Below are 18,077 nucleotides of genomic sequence, written 5' to 3'. Positions count from 1 at the left end.
ATTAAATATAATTGCTTTTATTTACCTATTGCTTTTATATAATTAAAATATTTTTAGCTACATTTATCAAACAGCATCCACTTTGAGTATTACCTGCCACATCTATTAATCCATTTTTCTGTATTAACTACACCACCATTAGCTATTGAAATATGTATATATATACACATATATATTACCTATATTATCTTTGTCAAGGTATGTTTTAGTTCTCATTAACAAAAAATATTCTTGTGGAAGAATCTCTGAAGCATGTTTTTATTAATAATCACAGTTGTCAAGAATTAGATATGCACAGATTGCAAATGAAAAGAAAATATTATATGCAAAATGAAATATAGAGTAGAATTGAGTATAACTATTTTTCCTGCTTAAAATAAAAATTTACAGAGTGAAAAACTCAGCTATTAAGCTAACTTAAAAGATGGCTTTGTTGGTTTAATTATACTGTAGTTATTTTATAAATATGTTTCAAAGGAAGCTTGCCATATTGAATGTCAATGAAGCTTGTAAAGAAAAGACTTACAAAAGCTAATGCATACCAAATACCAAATTTTAGTCATTAGCATTCCTATTTATTACAAACTAGAGGAACTTATTAACAGACAAGAATTTGTGTTTAGCTAGCATTACAATATTTAGCCATTAAAATAAAAAAGAGCAAAAACGTACAATCTTCTTCCCCTGCCCTTTAGTACTATATGTTCCTTTTACTCAGACAAATGCATCAAAAAACCTGATAACAGAAACTGTGATTCTTCATTATTACCATCTGTACCAAAGTAAAACCTATATTGATTTATTCAAGCAAAATTTCTACTTTTTTTTCAGAGGACCAGGGCTGTCTGATCTAGCAATTCAAATATCTTGCACATACCTTAACATCTGCATGTGTGGACTTCTGGCCATGGGGAAGCCCAGGTTGGCTTTGGGCTGACTCAGGCCTACAGGGTCAAGTCTGGAGGCTCCCAGGCCTGATCCAGCATCAGCAGGCACTTCTCTATCACATTCAATAGTTTAGATCAAGTCTGGGGTGTGGATAGCAGCTTTCATGCTTAGGATGGAGGAAGGAAGGACTGAACCATTCATGAGCAGTCTGCTAACCAGAAGTTTCTTTTCAGCGCTTGTCGCAAAATCAGCGCATTTAAAAATGTGCTGCTTATTTATTCAGGAATTTATTTAAAACATCTAGGCCAATCATTCTCTATTTTTGAAATACCCTTTAAGAAATTGTATTTTTGTCTCTTCTGAAGATGAGTGTGTGTACAAATACACTACCCCTCAGAATGTCTAAAAAAAAAGTTAGGCATATTACTATGTAACATATTAAATTTCAGCTATAACTGATAAATAAGCTTTCTTGTGCTGTTCACCCAACTGTTCTGTTTTGTGTAGAAAGAGAAGTTTTTGGAGACAATGATAATCATGATGAGGTAACAAACGGATAGATCTTTTCCCTTTTGTTGCATCCCACGTAGTCCTTGCCTTCTCAGCTTGTGAGTGAGCATCACTCATAGAGACTCTGTTGCATCTATTCAAAGTGACAGAGAGATTCAAAACAAGACTAAAGAAGCAGCACAACATCTACAGAACTTCTGTATAACAGATGCTGTCAAATGCCTGTTTTGCGCCAAAGATTACTTCAGTTTTCAAAGGATTGGGGGGAGGGGGATGGGGAGCAGTTCAGGAAAGTTCAACCCATCTGTTTAATCTTTGTTTTCCAATTTTCATTGTTAATTTCTAAACCAGGCTTTACACTTAATGAAGGGTTTGGTTTGACTAATAAGGATCACTTTTGATTTTGATTTTGCAAGAATAGAGTGAAGACTAGTACAAAGAAAATTCACTGTATAAACATCCTGCCCAAGCAGGGAAGGTTCGCCCATACTCCATCTACAGGATTTGTAAGTATGAAAAATCTGTTCTCTTCAAAGATTTAAACTCCTTGGCTTTAGGATGCCTATGTAGGGCTGGTTGTTTATAGCTTTTACATGAACATATGGTGAGAAGTTTGACTGAAGTAGTTCTGCAATCAGTATATCTTAGCATGTATGAAATATTTTGTAAAAAGGAGTTCCTGTGTGACCTCATTTATGTGATCCATGTTGCTGCTTTTCACTAATGAAAACAAAACTGATTTGAAATTTGCATGAGTGTGACGTCTGGGGATAACAGTCTCATGAAATCAAAATGATGCCGGCTGTCTCTGATTTTGCTAAGATAAATTAGAATTTGGGAGGAAGAATCTCATGGAAAATTGAACATAAATGCAGACAGAGTTTCTGAAATTTTAAGAACATCTATTTTTTCCTGGGAGATTTTTTTTCTCAAAGATCTTCAGTTTATTATCAGTGAAGAGCAGTGGTTCATGAGGCTGCAGACAGGCCAGATTAAAATAAACCTGAAGGAATCTTTATATTATCTCTCAAGTAACTTTCATAAGGAGGGCTTTTTCTAGGTCAGCATGTCTATAACCCAAAGTGGAACTGATCCACAGATCTACAACTCAGATGCTGCTGCAAAGATAGATGTCTTGCAGGTCTTTCACTTACACTTAGATGCCATGCTAGATAGCTACCATTAGAAGTTTTTCAGCAGAAAAGCTTTAATTTGCAATGTTTCTGCCCACCAAACCCAAACTGATTTAAGTCCTGTTGCTAGAGTGGTAAATGTATTTAAAGGAGAAATGGTAGTAATGCAATAGTTCTGATAATGAAGTTCAGACAAAAAAAAAGAGCAGCCCTATGGAAGAAAAAATGGTGTGATGAATCACTTCTTTGTTCATACTGTCTCTTTAATACAAAGCAGAATACAAATGTTTGAACAAAAATGCTTCAACTGTTGCATTCTCAGCAATGCTTTCTCTTTCTCACTTTAAAGCATCCAGAGTCCTTTGTAGCCATATAGAGTATGCGACAGAACAATTTGGAAAAGATTCATCTATCAAGTTTAACAACTTTCTGATGTAACTTCAGAGAGGTTTATTGCTTATTCATGTGGAAGTGAGTACACCCAACTCGTTTTGCCTGGTTTTGTTACTTTTGCTGGTTTTGCTGGTTTGCAAGGCTGTTCTGGTAGCTGCAAATGGCTTCTTCAAGTGACATTTGCTGACATTCAGTGGTGTATATTTATCAGTATTCTTCACCTCACTTCTATACGTGTAATCTATTTTATTTTGTTACTCATAGCAACCTCCTTTCCACCGTCCATGGCCTGAAAATGATAAATGGCACAGTGGCACATTTCCCTAGCTGCACTGAAATGTCACAGTGAAGAGTTTTTAATGGACTAAGTGTAGCTTTTCAGGTTATAACTTGTCAAGTTATGGAGAAATTCTAGAGTTTCTCCCTAATCCACCATTCTGTGGAACCACAGCACTGCAGGCAGAGACTAATTATAAGTTACACCAGTCAGAGCAGGGCAAAAATAAATGAAGTAGAAACTGTTTGATCAAGGCTCTTTTTATACTTGCTTTCTGCACTTGTGCTGTGTTACCTGATGTCCTCCATTCAAGTTAATATTGCCTGGGCCTTGCTGCTTATGTATGAACATGCATGTATGCTGAGATCTAGGTTATTTCAAAGAATTTGCTTATCATTGTAGCACTGGATATATTTATACTGCTCCTGCATCTGGGGGCACCGAGGAAAACCCTCCAGGTTGGCCAAAATAATGAAATGTATTAAGAAAGAGTCTCTGGTGGCACCTGTGATTAAAATGAACACTAACTGGAAAAAAATAGATGAGAGGACGTAGTGTTACTACCCTCTTTTAGTTCAGGTACCAGAATAAGTCAAGAGAGGCTGATTTAGACTTTAAAGCAGCCTCAATGTACCTGCCCTGGACTCAGGGATCTAGAAGACTACGCTTTTAGGTTTTCTGTTCCTTTTTTATCAGTTCTTGATCAACTTTTTGGACAAAATGCTCAACTCCACAATATGTTAGTGTGAGACAGGACAGTTTTTGAGAACATTCACTCCAAATCTGACAGCAGATAGTACTTTGGTGTCACTTTTCCTCAGTTTTCCCTGCCTTTGCAATGAATACTTAAAAGAAACATCTTAATTCCATGGAACAAGAGACCTTTAAATAGAAACATATTTCCCTGTTCTATGATCATAAAGCATCATGCCCAGATTTCCTCTCATCAAAGAGCTAGAAACCGTGAAAGGAATGCTAGAACCAACAAGAATATTTGTTTTGCAGCAAATGGTGAATGGTGTAATTTATCTGCCAAAGAGGGCATTTTTGACATTGAGGGACAACAGCACCTCTTTAGATCATACTATGAAGAAGGAAATAGATGAAATTATTTTTATGTGATTTTTTTTTTTATTACTTGCATTTAAGTAGTATTTTCTTTATCATTGAGGACAAGAGGTTGTAAATCTTGAAGTGATGTGCAGCATAAAATACTTACTTGGCTTTTAATAAGAAGCCAGGCTGGAAATGTTTTAAAGTAAAATCTATCTTCTCCCATTCCCTGCAACAACTCCCACCTTATTACAAACCTGCTATTACAAGACCTGTACAGTCTTATATCCATACAAGTTCCAGAGGGTCCATATTTCACTCTTAGGACTTCCGTGTTCACATTCTCCATATCCTGCAAGGATATGACTTTAAAGCCTTATGCCTACAGAATATGCCCAGTGGGGAAAAACCTCTTTTCTGACTAACTTTAAAATCATGTCAGTCTTAGGAAGTGTCATGAGTCCATCAGTTTTCCCAATTAACATTTTCACTGCTTATTTACTGTGTAGACATTGATCACACAAGTATTATGCTTTAGAACAGAGTTTAGACCTCTCTTTGTTTCCAAGGGCAAGTCTGGGGGAGTAGAGTAGCTAGAGTAGCTACTAGAGTAGCTGAAAACAACATCTGGAGGTAGGTTTTTGAATACAAAGGAGGACTTGTGTCTGAAAGCTTTTTTCCCCCTAGTTAAAACAGTCTCTCAGTTGGTCTAAGAGAAAATACTACCTCTTCCAGCAATTTTTATCATGTTCTTAGACCATACTACTAAAACAGCTACAGTATTACCATGTTTTATTTGTCCTGTAGGGGTGAAAAATAAAATACTTTTGAAATGAAGCCCTATTATGCTTTTAAGGTCTTAGCTAATCATCTGCAGTTGACACTCTCCTGGAAGCCAGCAGAGGCTCTGTGCTTGGATCTAGAAATTCCAAAAATTATAGGCTTTTCCCTATTTCCCTATGTTTCCTGAGCATTGCTCCTAGAGGACAAACAAAGACTTTTCTCCAGTTCATTCTGCAGTCCTCAGTTTACCCTGAGTTCAGTTTACTGCATTTATTACCTGTCCTTGTGAAAGCCAGAAGAGAATGTTCTGCTGCCACTACACTCAAGCATCTCAGGAGCTCTAAGGAGCCTTGGGGTTTTCTACTGCTTCAAAGGCACTTGCTCCCCCCTCAGAGGAGGGTAAATTCTGCCACTAACTGGGGTCTGAACGTGGCTCTGAGGGTTTAACTTGCAATGTTCTTGTGCTGCACTATCCTTCAGAAACACCTCTGCCTGCTCCACAGGCATGAGGCCAGATCAACTTGCTCTTTGCACTTCTTCACAGACATTCACTGGAAACTCCCTGGGGCTGAGGAAGCAAACCAGTGTTGAGCCTTCATGCAGAAGTTGCCAGTTTGGCACGTATTTTTTCAGCATGGCAATGCAAGGGACCCAGTTTTCACATCTATTTATTTAGACTGTTTATGGCATTTCAAATGCAACTGTCTTCTGTGTGTCCAAATGCCACAGGGGATGGTTTGGTTTTGTGAAAAGACAGTGAAAAAGTGGAAATAAAGCAGCTTCCCTAATAAGGGCTTATTCACAAGTCACACTGTGTCTTGTGGCTTGTTTCCCATGGAGGACAAAATTTATGTTTGACATATATGAACATACCACCCCTGCTCTTTGCCAGCATCAGAAGGGAGGATGTACTTAAAGATCTCAAGTTGCAAGCAGAGACTATGAACAGCTTCAGATTAAGCACAGCCAACATCACTGGGACCAAACTGGATATTGTACTATTGTCCTTTTTATCATCCTTTTTATTCTTGTGTGTGTGTATTCCAATAGTTCACTTGAAAAACAAAACACTGAAATAAAAACCACACACATTTTCCCTACTGAAGTGGTCTACCTGACAATATAATTCAAGTAATTATTTCTAAAAGATATTTTAGAAAGCATAGACTTTACAGTAAGGAAAATAAAATATTCATACTGGCCTTTTCAAAAGCACTTGCCTGATGCCCAATTTTATTCCATTTTAGTAGGAGCAGAGCTGAGCCATGACCACAGTCCAGAGCAATTTCATACTTATAAGCATGGGTAAATTTCCTGGTGAACATTTAGGGTGTTGCAGACCATCTTCTGTATCCTTGCAAGATTACAGGCTAAATTGAGGCCAAGTTTCTGCTCCGCTCCCTAATACATATTATGGGTGCAATCATCTCTGTGTAAATCCCTTTGTGGATTTGGGCCTGAGTGTTTTTGAAAATCCCACCCACATGGGACACCCGTAGGTCAAATGAAAAATTGCATAAGCTATTAACTAAAGCTATAATTTATAAAAAGTTACCCACAAGAAAGGTACACAGGTTAGTGCTGCTCCAGGGCATCCTTAAGTCACACTTCAGCAAGTTATAAAGTTATCTTTGGAGAGCAATCATACCAAGTTGTCAGCCCTGTAAAGATAGATTTATGTGTCTCTGACATGTCAGTTGTCGTCTTTGCCACTTCATTGCGGCTATGATATTTCAGCAGGAGGTAACCGCTGCTATTCTCCTGCCTGAAATCTACAGAACTTCTTCTTTCTTCATTTATTAACCTGGATATTTTCCCCTTACAGGATTGTATCTCTGAATTCATCTATATGTTTAATTCTCACTCACAGTGAGAATTAACACAGGTCAGTGCTTATTTTTCTCAAATTTTTCTCATTTTAATCTGAATTTATGCAGCGAAAGTTCATGGGCTAACATTTTCCCCCCAAAAAACTCCATACTTTATTGGGGGTTTTTTTAGTGATACCATGTAGAAGGACAGTTTTTTTGTTTGTTGCTGAGGAACTAACACAGGTCATCACCCTGTACTGGAAGAGTTACTGCCTTCATTGTGAAGTGGACTAATCTATAGATTTGTAAGTAAGTTGTACTGCTGATTCAAGATTTTGATTGAGCTTTCCCCCAGGGCTGAACTTGTTTTTCCTTATATTATCCTGAAATATTGTTCTGCAAGCTAGAAAAATGATGTGTTCTGGCTGAGTCTAAAGTGAAAAATTAGAGAATGGAGATTCACAAAATGAGCTGATGTTTAAGGCCTTTATTTTCCTCAAAGGTGAGCACAGTGGCAATGCCAACACCATGCAGCAGACTGTGTCCTGACTGCAGTTACTCTGGAGCCTGAATCCTCATCCCAGATCCACAGCTGTGCACTCAGAATTGGCATTTGGTAGACAGCAGCTGGAGAGAGAACTGTGCATGGCTCAGTACAAATCTGCAGCCTAAGTGATATGGTCCTCCCAATATTCTTAACTTTTGTACAAAATGCCCCCTGGAGACACGTTTACAGAGCTGCCATTTCAGCAAATTACATTTTGCTTATTCTTTGGAGATGCCACATAGGTAACTCAGTCATACTCAGCTCAAAGTGACCATGTGAATCGAACATAACTCAGCTGCTCTCTGGATTACACACACAGGGTATTTTATGCCAGCAGACAGTAAGAGAAGCTGAAATGTGGCTAGAAAAGGGAGAAAAGACATCTTCCCTTCAGCACTGCCATTTTGGTAATGTTGCAATGCTCTACACAGGTAGCAGCTTATACTGGTGTACGATGGAATTGGGCTTTGTAGCATTAGAATTTTTTTATAAAAAACAATATTTCTCACGTGTTTCTCTCTTTAGTGTGTTTCACCAGAATTAATACACAGAAGCTACTAAGGAAATGTCCTAAAAACTGTAGTGGTATCACTTCTGCAAGTTTCTGGTTATTTCCCTTCTCTTGTTAGAGCATATCAGAACTTCCCAGAGCTCCATATAAGTTTCACCCAAATTCTGTATTTTAATGTCCTGTTTTCTTTACTGATTTTTTTTACTATTCCTTTTGAATTACTGATCTGATTATTCCTTTTGCCCACACCTACTTCCTGTGGTCTCCTTCCTCATGCTGGGGACAACTCTTTTTTTCTAATTACCAGAAGGCCTTCCTATTTATTTTAGGACTTATTTTAAAAATAAATTATCTTTCTCTTTGTCACTCCTCAGATATTTGATCATGGTTTATTCTGAAGTTATTTGTATCCTTTAGACTAATTAATTTACATGTTAAAATACATCTGATCTCACTGTTAACAGCAGGCAGGGTTCAAAGCAGAACCAAGTTAGGCCGAGTAAATCTACCCATGAAACTTCCCAGCATTCCACTGATGTTCCAGTTCTTTCTTGTTGCAAACATAAGCGCTTTAGAAGGTTTGTTTTTAATACAAACAAGCAAACACAGCTCCCACTAAAAGAACATGTGATCTCCCCATGCATACTCAGGTTCAAATTCCTGACCTGCTGTCTCTCTAACTGCAGATGACTCTGTCAATTCACCCATGGCCCAATAGTTATCCTCGGGCAAGATGCACTCCACAGATCCTCCTGGAGATGATCTACTTCCTGTAACAAAACATTCTTCAGAATCATTATCTGAATTTGCTTCCTCATATATTGGGTGAGAATCCCCATAACTGCACCGCAGAACCGCACTGAAACTGAGCCGCACTTTCTAATGAAAATTCATTTCATTGCAGAATTGCCAATCAGCTCTAATTTGGAAGCCACAGCTGAGCTCCTGCTGTGAGACATATCCTAAGAGACAGATCTTGCTGTGAAGGGTTGGCAGGTTGGAGAGATGAAGGCTGAGAAGAAAAGCACAATAGAAAGGTGAAATGGCTTCCTCAGAATCATGCAATGGCTCAGTGGCAGTTTTAGCTCTTCTTAGTGCCAGCCACAGCCCATGCTACCTCGCACATACTGAGCTTACAGACAGCTTTCCCCGGTCATGTTCTCATTAAATAAATTATTCTTGCATGTAAGTCAACCCTTGGGTGTGCAACTTCAGCAGTTTTGACTTTTGCTGTTTACAAAGCATCATGTACATATATATGGCACCATCAAAAACTTTGAGGCAACAAAGATGTCACAGTAAAATGCTTAAAAGTCAGACTCTATTGCACCAGAGCAGGCAAGGGGACAAAGGAAATCAAGTATTGTTTTAACTAAAGTCTGTCAGCTGCTCTGAGCAAGGTAAGAAATGTCGTTCGAATTTCACAATTTGGAAAATCTGACATAAGATGGTGCACCTGAGCCTGTACAGGTTGTTAAGCCAATGTCATGGTTAGAATGTAACGCTTCCCAAAATCTCTAAGACTACAGGAATTTTTAGTTTTAAAGTAATTTCATTTTTTCTTCTGGCCTTACACTGATTAGGAACAGAATTAGAGATGACTTGTATATTATAAATAGCATACCATTGTATTTTGTTTATTTTTCCTAAGAGCTTTCTGAAACTAAAATTTCTCTTTGAGGACAGCTGGTCCATGCCCCTGAGGAAAAAGATGCTTATGTCAAAGCTGAGGTTAATGATTTTAATTTACAGTTTTTGTGGGAATATTGTTTAGATTCTGCAAATATCTCTGTCTCTCCATTGTTTTAAATAAGCGGCAACACTTAAATAAGGCTTTACATCTTATTACCCCAAAACACATTTAATTTTGTTTGACTAGATCATGTCAGTATGTTAATAGAATAATTGTTATTCCAAACATGCTTGGTGAATTTAAATAGCAAAGTGAAGTTTATATGTTTAATCAAATATATTCAGTAATTCCAGTGGAAAATGCAGAAATGTTTTCCATCGATATTTCCTTGACTTTTGAAATGAGTATACATTGCCCAAATTGTCATTCTTGTGGATCCATTTTCTATCCATATCCAAGCAATTGAATTTATTTGTATGACTGCTTACAATGGCTGAAAAGGGAAAAAAACCCACAAGGTCACATTAGCAACACCTCTTGCTTTTACAGGTATGTGATCAAGGGAAGGAAACAACTTGCAGATTTCCAAGCCATGAGTTGTCAGATGGGTCATAAAAGCAACTGCAATTCCCAAAACCATACCGTATTTTTGGATGTATTATAAAAAAGCTGCCATTTCTCTTTTTTGTCTGTCCTGCAACATTTCATCTTTCTTTCTGTATGAAGTGATGACTTAAATCTTGTCTAGTTCCTTCAGAGAACTTCAAAAGAGAAAAAAGAGGCTTAAAAATATTAATTGATGAAAAGCCTATCCATAGTGATATCTGGTTTAGAAACCAAGCAGGGAATCTTGAGGTGAGAACTGCCCATGGAATGGTATCGTGCAGGCATGGGAAAGTGGCGGGATAGTGTGGTATGAATGGGAAGAGGAGCTTTGGGGAGCAGTGGAGATTCTTAGAGGATACGTGAAGAGACAACACAGAAGTGGAATATAAAATGGAAGGAGCTGAGGAAGAATCTTGAGGGCACAGGAAACGTGTGGGAAATGGAAAAATAGAAACTTCCACAGATACTGGAGGGTTCAATGGGTAGTCTTGGAAAGAGCTTGGGTTAATGTAATGATAAAGGTACACAGACATTAAGTAGAAACATTATAAACTTATGTTCGTATAGTTGTAAGCGAGAATATACCTTGAGTAGGTAAGAAATTATATTAGGTAAAATAGTTTGAGGTTTGAGCTGTAATAATGTGACTTACAGGGTAGGCTAAAGATCAAGAAGATATAATAGAAGTGTGTGTGGGTACATGTCCTATCAGTTTATTGGCTGAAAGACAGATGCAGTGCAGCAGAATTAGGCAAAGGTGATAGGTTAAGTAGAAACAAGTTTTGTGTTAACTGTCTACTGGACCAAAATGTTATATATTGCTGTGTGAAGAAGAAACCCATGAGTACCTTGAGCTATGGCTGACTTGTTGCTTCTCTCCAAATCTCACACCTTTGATATTTTATCTGGCTTACTTAAGCAATAAATCATCTCAAATAGCATGGTGATCTCATCTTTAATTTTTCATCTCAACAGAAATACAAAGAGCCTGAAGGACCAAGAGGGAATTAAGGGATTCTGTGTGATTCCTTGCTGCTGTTATCCCAGCTACCTCTTTGGATAACATTGTGGGAAGATGCCCAAAGGGAAGTTGGAGAATGTGGTTTGTAAACTTTCTATATATTTATCACTAAACTCTCCACATTTTCTTTCACCAACTTTCTCCAGTGGTGACTGTTTACAGACCCTGCCAGGAGAGAACATCTATGGGTGGACTTCTGGTGGGTAGCGTGGCTGGCAGAGAGCAGGTGAAGGCAGTGCCCCTGAGCTCAAGTGTATCATGTTTGCAATTTGTTTCAGGAGTGACCCTGAACCTTCCAGGCCCTGGAAGATTTTCTCTCCTCAGGGAATGTGAGGAAGTGTGGAGACAATGGGAGAGACTTGTATTTCTCCAGGAAGAAAAGATGTAAATATTCTTATGTATTGGCTAACGATTTTTAAGGATTTTGTCAAATAGTATGGTTTTATTACTTCTATTAGTAGAAAAACAAGAAGAAAAGAAGAGATAAAGTTGGTCTTGGATCACAGTTGTTATATATTTCCTCAGATTATCTTAGTTGGGAACCTCATTTGAGATAAGACATTGTTCTTTTCAGCGGTATAGCTCCTGTTAGGTTATAGAATTAAGGATATTATGATTTTTGTTGTTAACAAACAGTAAAATATAATCCAGCATTTTTGCCACATTCAAAAATGCTGTAGAACTGCTGATGGAAGTATGTTATTCTTGCTTCTAGATAATGAGCAACAAAAAAAAAGTTATTTAATATGAAAATTCACCTCTTCCAATTATATGCATTTTCAACCTCTACAGTGTATTCAGAGTATTTTGTGTAGCTTCTCTGCTCTGAAAAATCCAAGGACAAATTTTCATGGAGCTAGTTAGATATAGATAATAGAGATATAGCTGTATCTATTTTTCTTTTAGATGAAAGTGGCATCTGAACAAAACCTGTTCTTTCAATGAAGCAGCAGTATAGGGCCAGAGCTAGAAGTCCTTCTGCTGCAAATCCACACCAATTTAACTAAGACCAAGCAGTTGTGAATATTAAATTCACACTAGTGTAGCTGAGAGTAGAAACGGCCTTTGTTTTTGAAACCCTTGGAGCCCAAAGTAGGAAAAAAAAAAAGGAGCAGGGTTTAACCTTTAAACCTTTCACTGACCTTTAAGCAGTACTCTGGATTATATCTGCCCTTGTTAATCTGAAGCCACTTGCAAACATAACTGGCATTCCTGTTTTTTAAGTATGCTTTATGAACGTTATAGAATGGGTTAGCAATTGAAAAGTTTTGCTGCTGTTCACTGTGTCTTTATCACCTTTTAAAGTGATGCTTGTCTTTGTAAACAACATTTTATAGTTAGCAGCAACATGAGAAATGCTTTGTGTCGAGGTGCATAATTTAAGTGATGGCCTGTACTCTTGGAGGTGCAAACCCACGTGTTGATCAAGATATTAATTTTTTCAGAATTCCTGTATTAATGTAGAACTCTAGGAGGACCAGTTTTGTTAGCATCTCTTTTGGGTGAGTAGAAACTTCTGCAACATCTGGTCAGACCATTATTTTTACTTCTTTGGCTTTTCTTTCTTTCACATTATTCACTTCACTGCTTTGCATGCACTTTTTTCTCACATACCTTCCCCATACATATCTTCCTTTTGGTCTATTAAATCCAAACTACAGCTATAAATGATATAAAATGAACCATGAATTTATCTTGGACAAGATCTCACTGTTCTCATAATCTAAACAGAGTTTAATTAACACTAGAAATATCTACTTCTTGATAGAAATAAAATAGTCTAAATTTTATTTATTATATATAAATAAAATAGTCTAAAATTCCTCTTTTCATTCACACAATGATTGCAAAATGTTTTGCCATTCACATGGAAATTTGTCTTCCAAGTATGCCTGTCTTTAGTGGAAAAATGTCATGGGCAGAGCATAAATTTATGAGAGGATGTATAGGTTTACAAAATTACTGCTATTTCATATTCTGTGTCCATAATTTGGATCAAGAATTTTCCTGCTAAATAGTTACAGTAACACAGAGGAACTGATGCACTGTCCCTTATGTTCAAGTTACTCTTCCAGTGCAGAAATACTGGCCTTAGAAATGGACAAAATTACAAACAAGTTACTTTGCATTGAAATATGAAATGCTGAAAATTGCTGAGACAACCTAGCACGACAGAGGCATTCAGGCTGAGTCAGTGTGAGAAACACCATTGTAGGTTTAGAAAGCTAAACTTATGGGATTTGTTTCCATGTAAAGTTTTACCAGGACTTGACATTGTAAAGACATTGAGTGTCATAGGCTTTTAAAGAAATAAAGAGTTGATAAGCAGAGAGCAAACACTGAAAGGTCTTGTAATGTAGCTGGTGAAAAGCACCTGTATTTTATGTTGGATATTTATTTGAATATGAAAAGTACTATACATTTTTTTATCATCTCCTCATCTCTTGCTGTTGCATGTTGGAGAATGACTAAATCTCTGGAGAGGGATCAGATCTGTAAAAGTTGTCAGTTGTTAAGACAAGATATTCAGTGAATAAATGAATTATTGTACTGAAGTCCTTTATTGAATATTCTGGTGTCACTGCTTTAGTTAAGTGACACAAGAACACAAGCATTTAACAATATTACTTAAAATTCAAAATGCCTTGAAAGTAGTGGGATTCAATTTGCAAATGCAACCAAGAATAAAATATGTGCCTTGGATTACATGTCACTTCTTGGGATGTTTTGACATAACACATTTAGAAAATACTTTCCTGTGACAGAAATTAATAAAATTTAGTTATCTGTGACTTCTAACAGAGCCAGTCCAGCTCTTGGTTAGTTTGTTCTCTGCATCACAGCAAGCACCAGCTGACATGCTCACTTGTGTATCACTGTGGAGGCCAACTGCTTAAGGCTAAAGTGCTATTGTGTTCCTTGTGTGAATAATCCTATTAGCAGCAAGGGAACACAGGCATGGAAAAATTGTAAAATGGTCAGAAGTGAGGAAATAACCTGACTTCCTTCTCTTTTCTAAAGATGATCTGTACAGTTATTTTAGACAGATTTCTTGTGTGATGGTACCAACATCTTCAAAGCCTCCAACTTTTTGTCTCCTCTCATGAATACCAAAATCATACCAGTTCTTCAATATCTGTTCAGATGGCACACTTAGAAAAGTACATAAGTAAATCCATTCAATAATCTGTCCTCTTTATTTCCAAAATACTGGTACCAAGATAGAAAATATAAGGATACACAGGGAGGCACTTTTCTACGTGTCTTTCATGAAAACACACTTACTCAAGAAATTCAGTATATAAGGACCACAGAGCATTTTTCCCAAAGTGCAACCATGTCCATAATGGAAAATATACACCTGAAACTTAGTATTAAATCTACCTTTTAAAAATATAGTTAAATTAATTACAGCTTCTCAGTATCAAATTTTAGTATTATGTGTAGTACTAAAAAAAAAAATTCAAGTAGACAATTCCTACTACAGAGTTATACTCAAATTTCCACTCATATTTGTGGGACTTGCAGAAATCCAAGAATGGCAGCTTTGGGTTCACTAACAAAATGTCGCAATTAAACTTATCCAGGAGGGCAGATAAGACTGTCTGTTAATAGTAATGTACTCAGAACAGCGTGATTAGTTCACAGATCAAATCACCTGCCCATCCATCTAGACCAGGCAAATACCAAAACCATAAAAAGATTATTACTTTTTTGCAGTGTGCTGTTCTTAGCACATGATGAGAGGATTGTGATGGAGCATCAAGAACCTGTTGATTCATGCTATCTGACACATTTGCTGTACCAGGAATGAAACAGAGAGAAGGAAATTGGTTGTGATTATGAAATCCAGAACCTGGTTCTATAATTTGCTGGTGACATGGACTTCTATTGTCATTTAGAAGTGATCATATAACTGTCTTAATAATTATGGATGTTGCATGACATGGTGTTAACACCCTATCTGAAAATAAAATGAGTACTGACATGTCAAGGACTTGGTTAAAAGGTGTTTTGATTTCTCTTTGATTAGTGCTGGATTTCACTGGTGATCTGTTAATCATTTTAGTTTCATCACATGAAACAAAAAGATGGGCAAAGGCAGGTTTTGCCTCCCACAGCATCCTGGGACTGGTACCACCTGCACAAGAGCTAAGGCAAGGTTAGAAATGCACTAAGGTAACCAACTAACCAGTACCCACCACTCCTGCTCAAACTCCTGTGCCTTCCACGGATTGTTCCCACATTCAGTGGGTGGCGGAAAACAGCATCTGCCCCACTCCTTAGGCTATTGGCTAAGACCATGCAGCTGGGACTCATGTATTTGAAAGCTTCATGTGGGAAAAGAAAGTAGAGACCAAAGCACTCACACCCTAGGGAAAATGCACAGCTGCCACACTGGAGGGCACAACAGGATGTGGAGCACCATCACCAAATTTTGTCAGAGAGCAACACCTCTTGGACTTTTATGATGTCCCTAACCTGAGAAATGTGTTCTGTGTATAACATTTCAAAGGCAGCCCCTCAGGTGAGGCAAACACACCCATGTGTTTGCATAGATCACAGAGGGAGTGAGACATGAAGAAGAGGAAAAAGAATATTTTGGGTTGCCTTGCCCTGGTGAGCAGGTGCTCTTCTCAATCTATATCATAGCAAGTTCCTCAGGAATATTAAGGCTGCAAATTGAGGAGCGTTAACCTGCTTAAGGCTCTGGAGCTCTTATGCCTTACATACGCTTGTGCAGAGAAGAAGCAAGTAAGACTAGCAGTTCAAAATTCTGATACAATTAATGCTGATATTTGGTAACCAGTTCCTGTCTTCTGCTATGCTCCTTTGGAAAAAAAAAAAATGGAAGAAAGAATGCAAAACTCACACAATTTAACTTTGCTGTAAGACTTGTCTTCCTCCCCTTAGAAACATTGAAATCCAAGTACATCCCAGTAAAATGTTTTCAGGAGATGGTACTCAGTACATAAAAAGCTAAGCAAATGAACTTCAAACATGAAAGTACCAGATCTTAAAGCTTGGAATTTAAAACTGCAAAGTGCACAGAAATAAACCCCTTGTGGACATGCTAAAATGTCTAATTCATTATTATTTCAAAAAAGATTAAAAAATAATTTCTTAACATTAAAGTGCAATCAAGCACTGAAGAAATTATTTAAACTTTCCATAGGAAAAAAGCACATTCTAGAATGCTGCAAGGGTATTGATGGCTATTAAATATTTACTTTTCTCTCTAGCTCACACTAGAAAGAGTAATTTGTATTTGGCAGAAACTGGCTGCAATTACATTAGTCAATCCAAAAGCCCAACTTGCTCATACAAAATGCAAACAAATTAGTTAAAATGGTCTAATTAGCAGACTGTAAAAATGCAAAGCAAGGCTGGCATAAAAATGTGTGCTAGACAAGAATACTTTTACAAAATAAACAGAAAGGCAAATATGAAATAGTCTAATAAATGCTTGCTAAAGGACTATAATGTGAACCCAAATATTTAGGGATTGCATACTTTAAAGATAACTTTCTGTGGACTCTTAAATATTTTCTTGCAACCCACATTTCATCATGAATACATGATTAATACCACAGCTGAAGTTCTGGGATTTCAGTAGAGCTCTGTGGAGCTGTGTGAGGGCAGGTTATATATACATTTTGTGTGAGAATATACACAAATACAGCTCCTGGTCAAGTTAATCAGAGTGCAAGGTAGCTCTGGAGCACACAAAGAATATAGGATGTGGCCTATGGAAGGAAGGTCAAGTAATTTCTTTACATGTACTATATTTGTTTTTGTTTCCACAATTAAGATAAATAACTGGAAGCATAGGGAAATGTGGAGACAGCTTAGATAAAACACATTTGCTCCTATGAGAAGTATAAACTGTGGGCACTGTCCATAAGGACTTAGCTTACTGCCTGAAAAGAATCACTACAAAAACTGTTTTACTGTGCTCACTGGTATATTAGACCAGACAGGACTTTAGCATTCATAACACTGCTGCAATTTCTTAGTCTGTGGGATTTTAACTTTCTAGTTTCTATACTATAGATAAAATAGTCCCTTATGATTTGTAACCTATCACATAAAAGAAGCTGTTGTGAGGTGATGATGTGATTTGTCTCATATGACCACATGTTCTCCTGTCCTTCAGCACAGTGGAAGCCACATTCTTCGTGCCACCTGATAGATGGCAGAGGATGGGTGGCTTTGGCAAAATAGAGACACATTAAAGAAACAGTAACCATGAACCTCCAACAAAAATGTGACGTTATTTGGCACAAAGAACCTGTGTTTAAAACCAGTGCAACAGCAGAAGTGTTCTGCCTACCCTGAAGAGGAGGTCACCCAATAGAAAACAACCCTTGGTGGAAGCAGAGCAGTGGCCACAAGTTGTGGTCATTACAGCCATCAGCACTTCTGGCACATAAGAGTTGACTCACTTGGTAATTTCACTGAAATGGTTGTTTGTGGCACCTTCACTCACCCACGCTGTCCTCAGATTGCCTCTCTGTGTCAAAGAGGTTCAGTCCATCACTCTTTCTCATGAACGGTATTTATTTGGTGGGAAGGATACCTCATTCTACAAGATGCCTCTGCTAGTTTCAGTGCCAGTGGAGGAGTAGCGTATTTGTGAGCGTAAGAGCAGAGTCCAGTAGAGATGGACTGTTATTGACCTAGTGCTTGACAAATGGCTTTGAGAATGGTAAAGATAACATTCTTTAATTCTCTAATATTCTTTATATACATCACAGAAATGGTCTTTTCCACTTTCTTACCCATTGCCAGATATTCCCATCTCACAAAATTTTCTATATACTCAGAATCTTGAATCCCACAGAGCTCTCTGGTGATGACTGGATGAAACAAGGATGTTGGATATATGAGGAAGAAAAGGAAATGCTGGC

General features: G+C 37.5%; 1 long non-coding RNA gene across 1 annotated transcript; it reads left to right on the top strand.

The window, feature by feature from the left end:
• The first annotated feature begins 1,822 nt into the window (after window positions 1-1,822).
• Window positions 1,823-8,658, top strand: LOC148184609 (uncharacterized). Its single transcript, XR_015772199.1, has 4 exons — window positions 1,823-1,904; window positions 2,881-3,002; window positions 6,863-6,922; window positions 8,593-8,658. It is a non-coding gene; the product is annotated as an uncharacterized LOC148184609 (long non-coding RNA).
• Window positions 8,659-18,077: the final 9,419 nt, after the last annotated feature.

Source organism: Pseudopodoces humilis, chromosome 3 (genome assembly GCF_049639895.1).
Source record: "Pseudopodoces humilis isolate 2021_Gansu_Grassland_sample_001 chromosome 3, ASM4963989v1, whole genome shotgun sequence".
NCBI lineage: Eukaryota > Metazoa > Chordata > Aves > Passeriformes > Paridae > Pseudopodoces > Pseudopodoces humilis.
The sequence above is the reverse complement of the archived record's forward strand: the minus strand, read 5'-3'. Positions and strand labels throughout refer to the sequence as shown.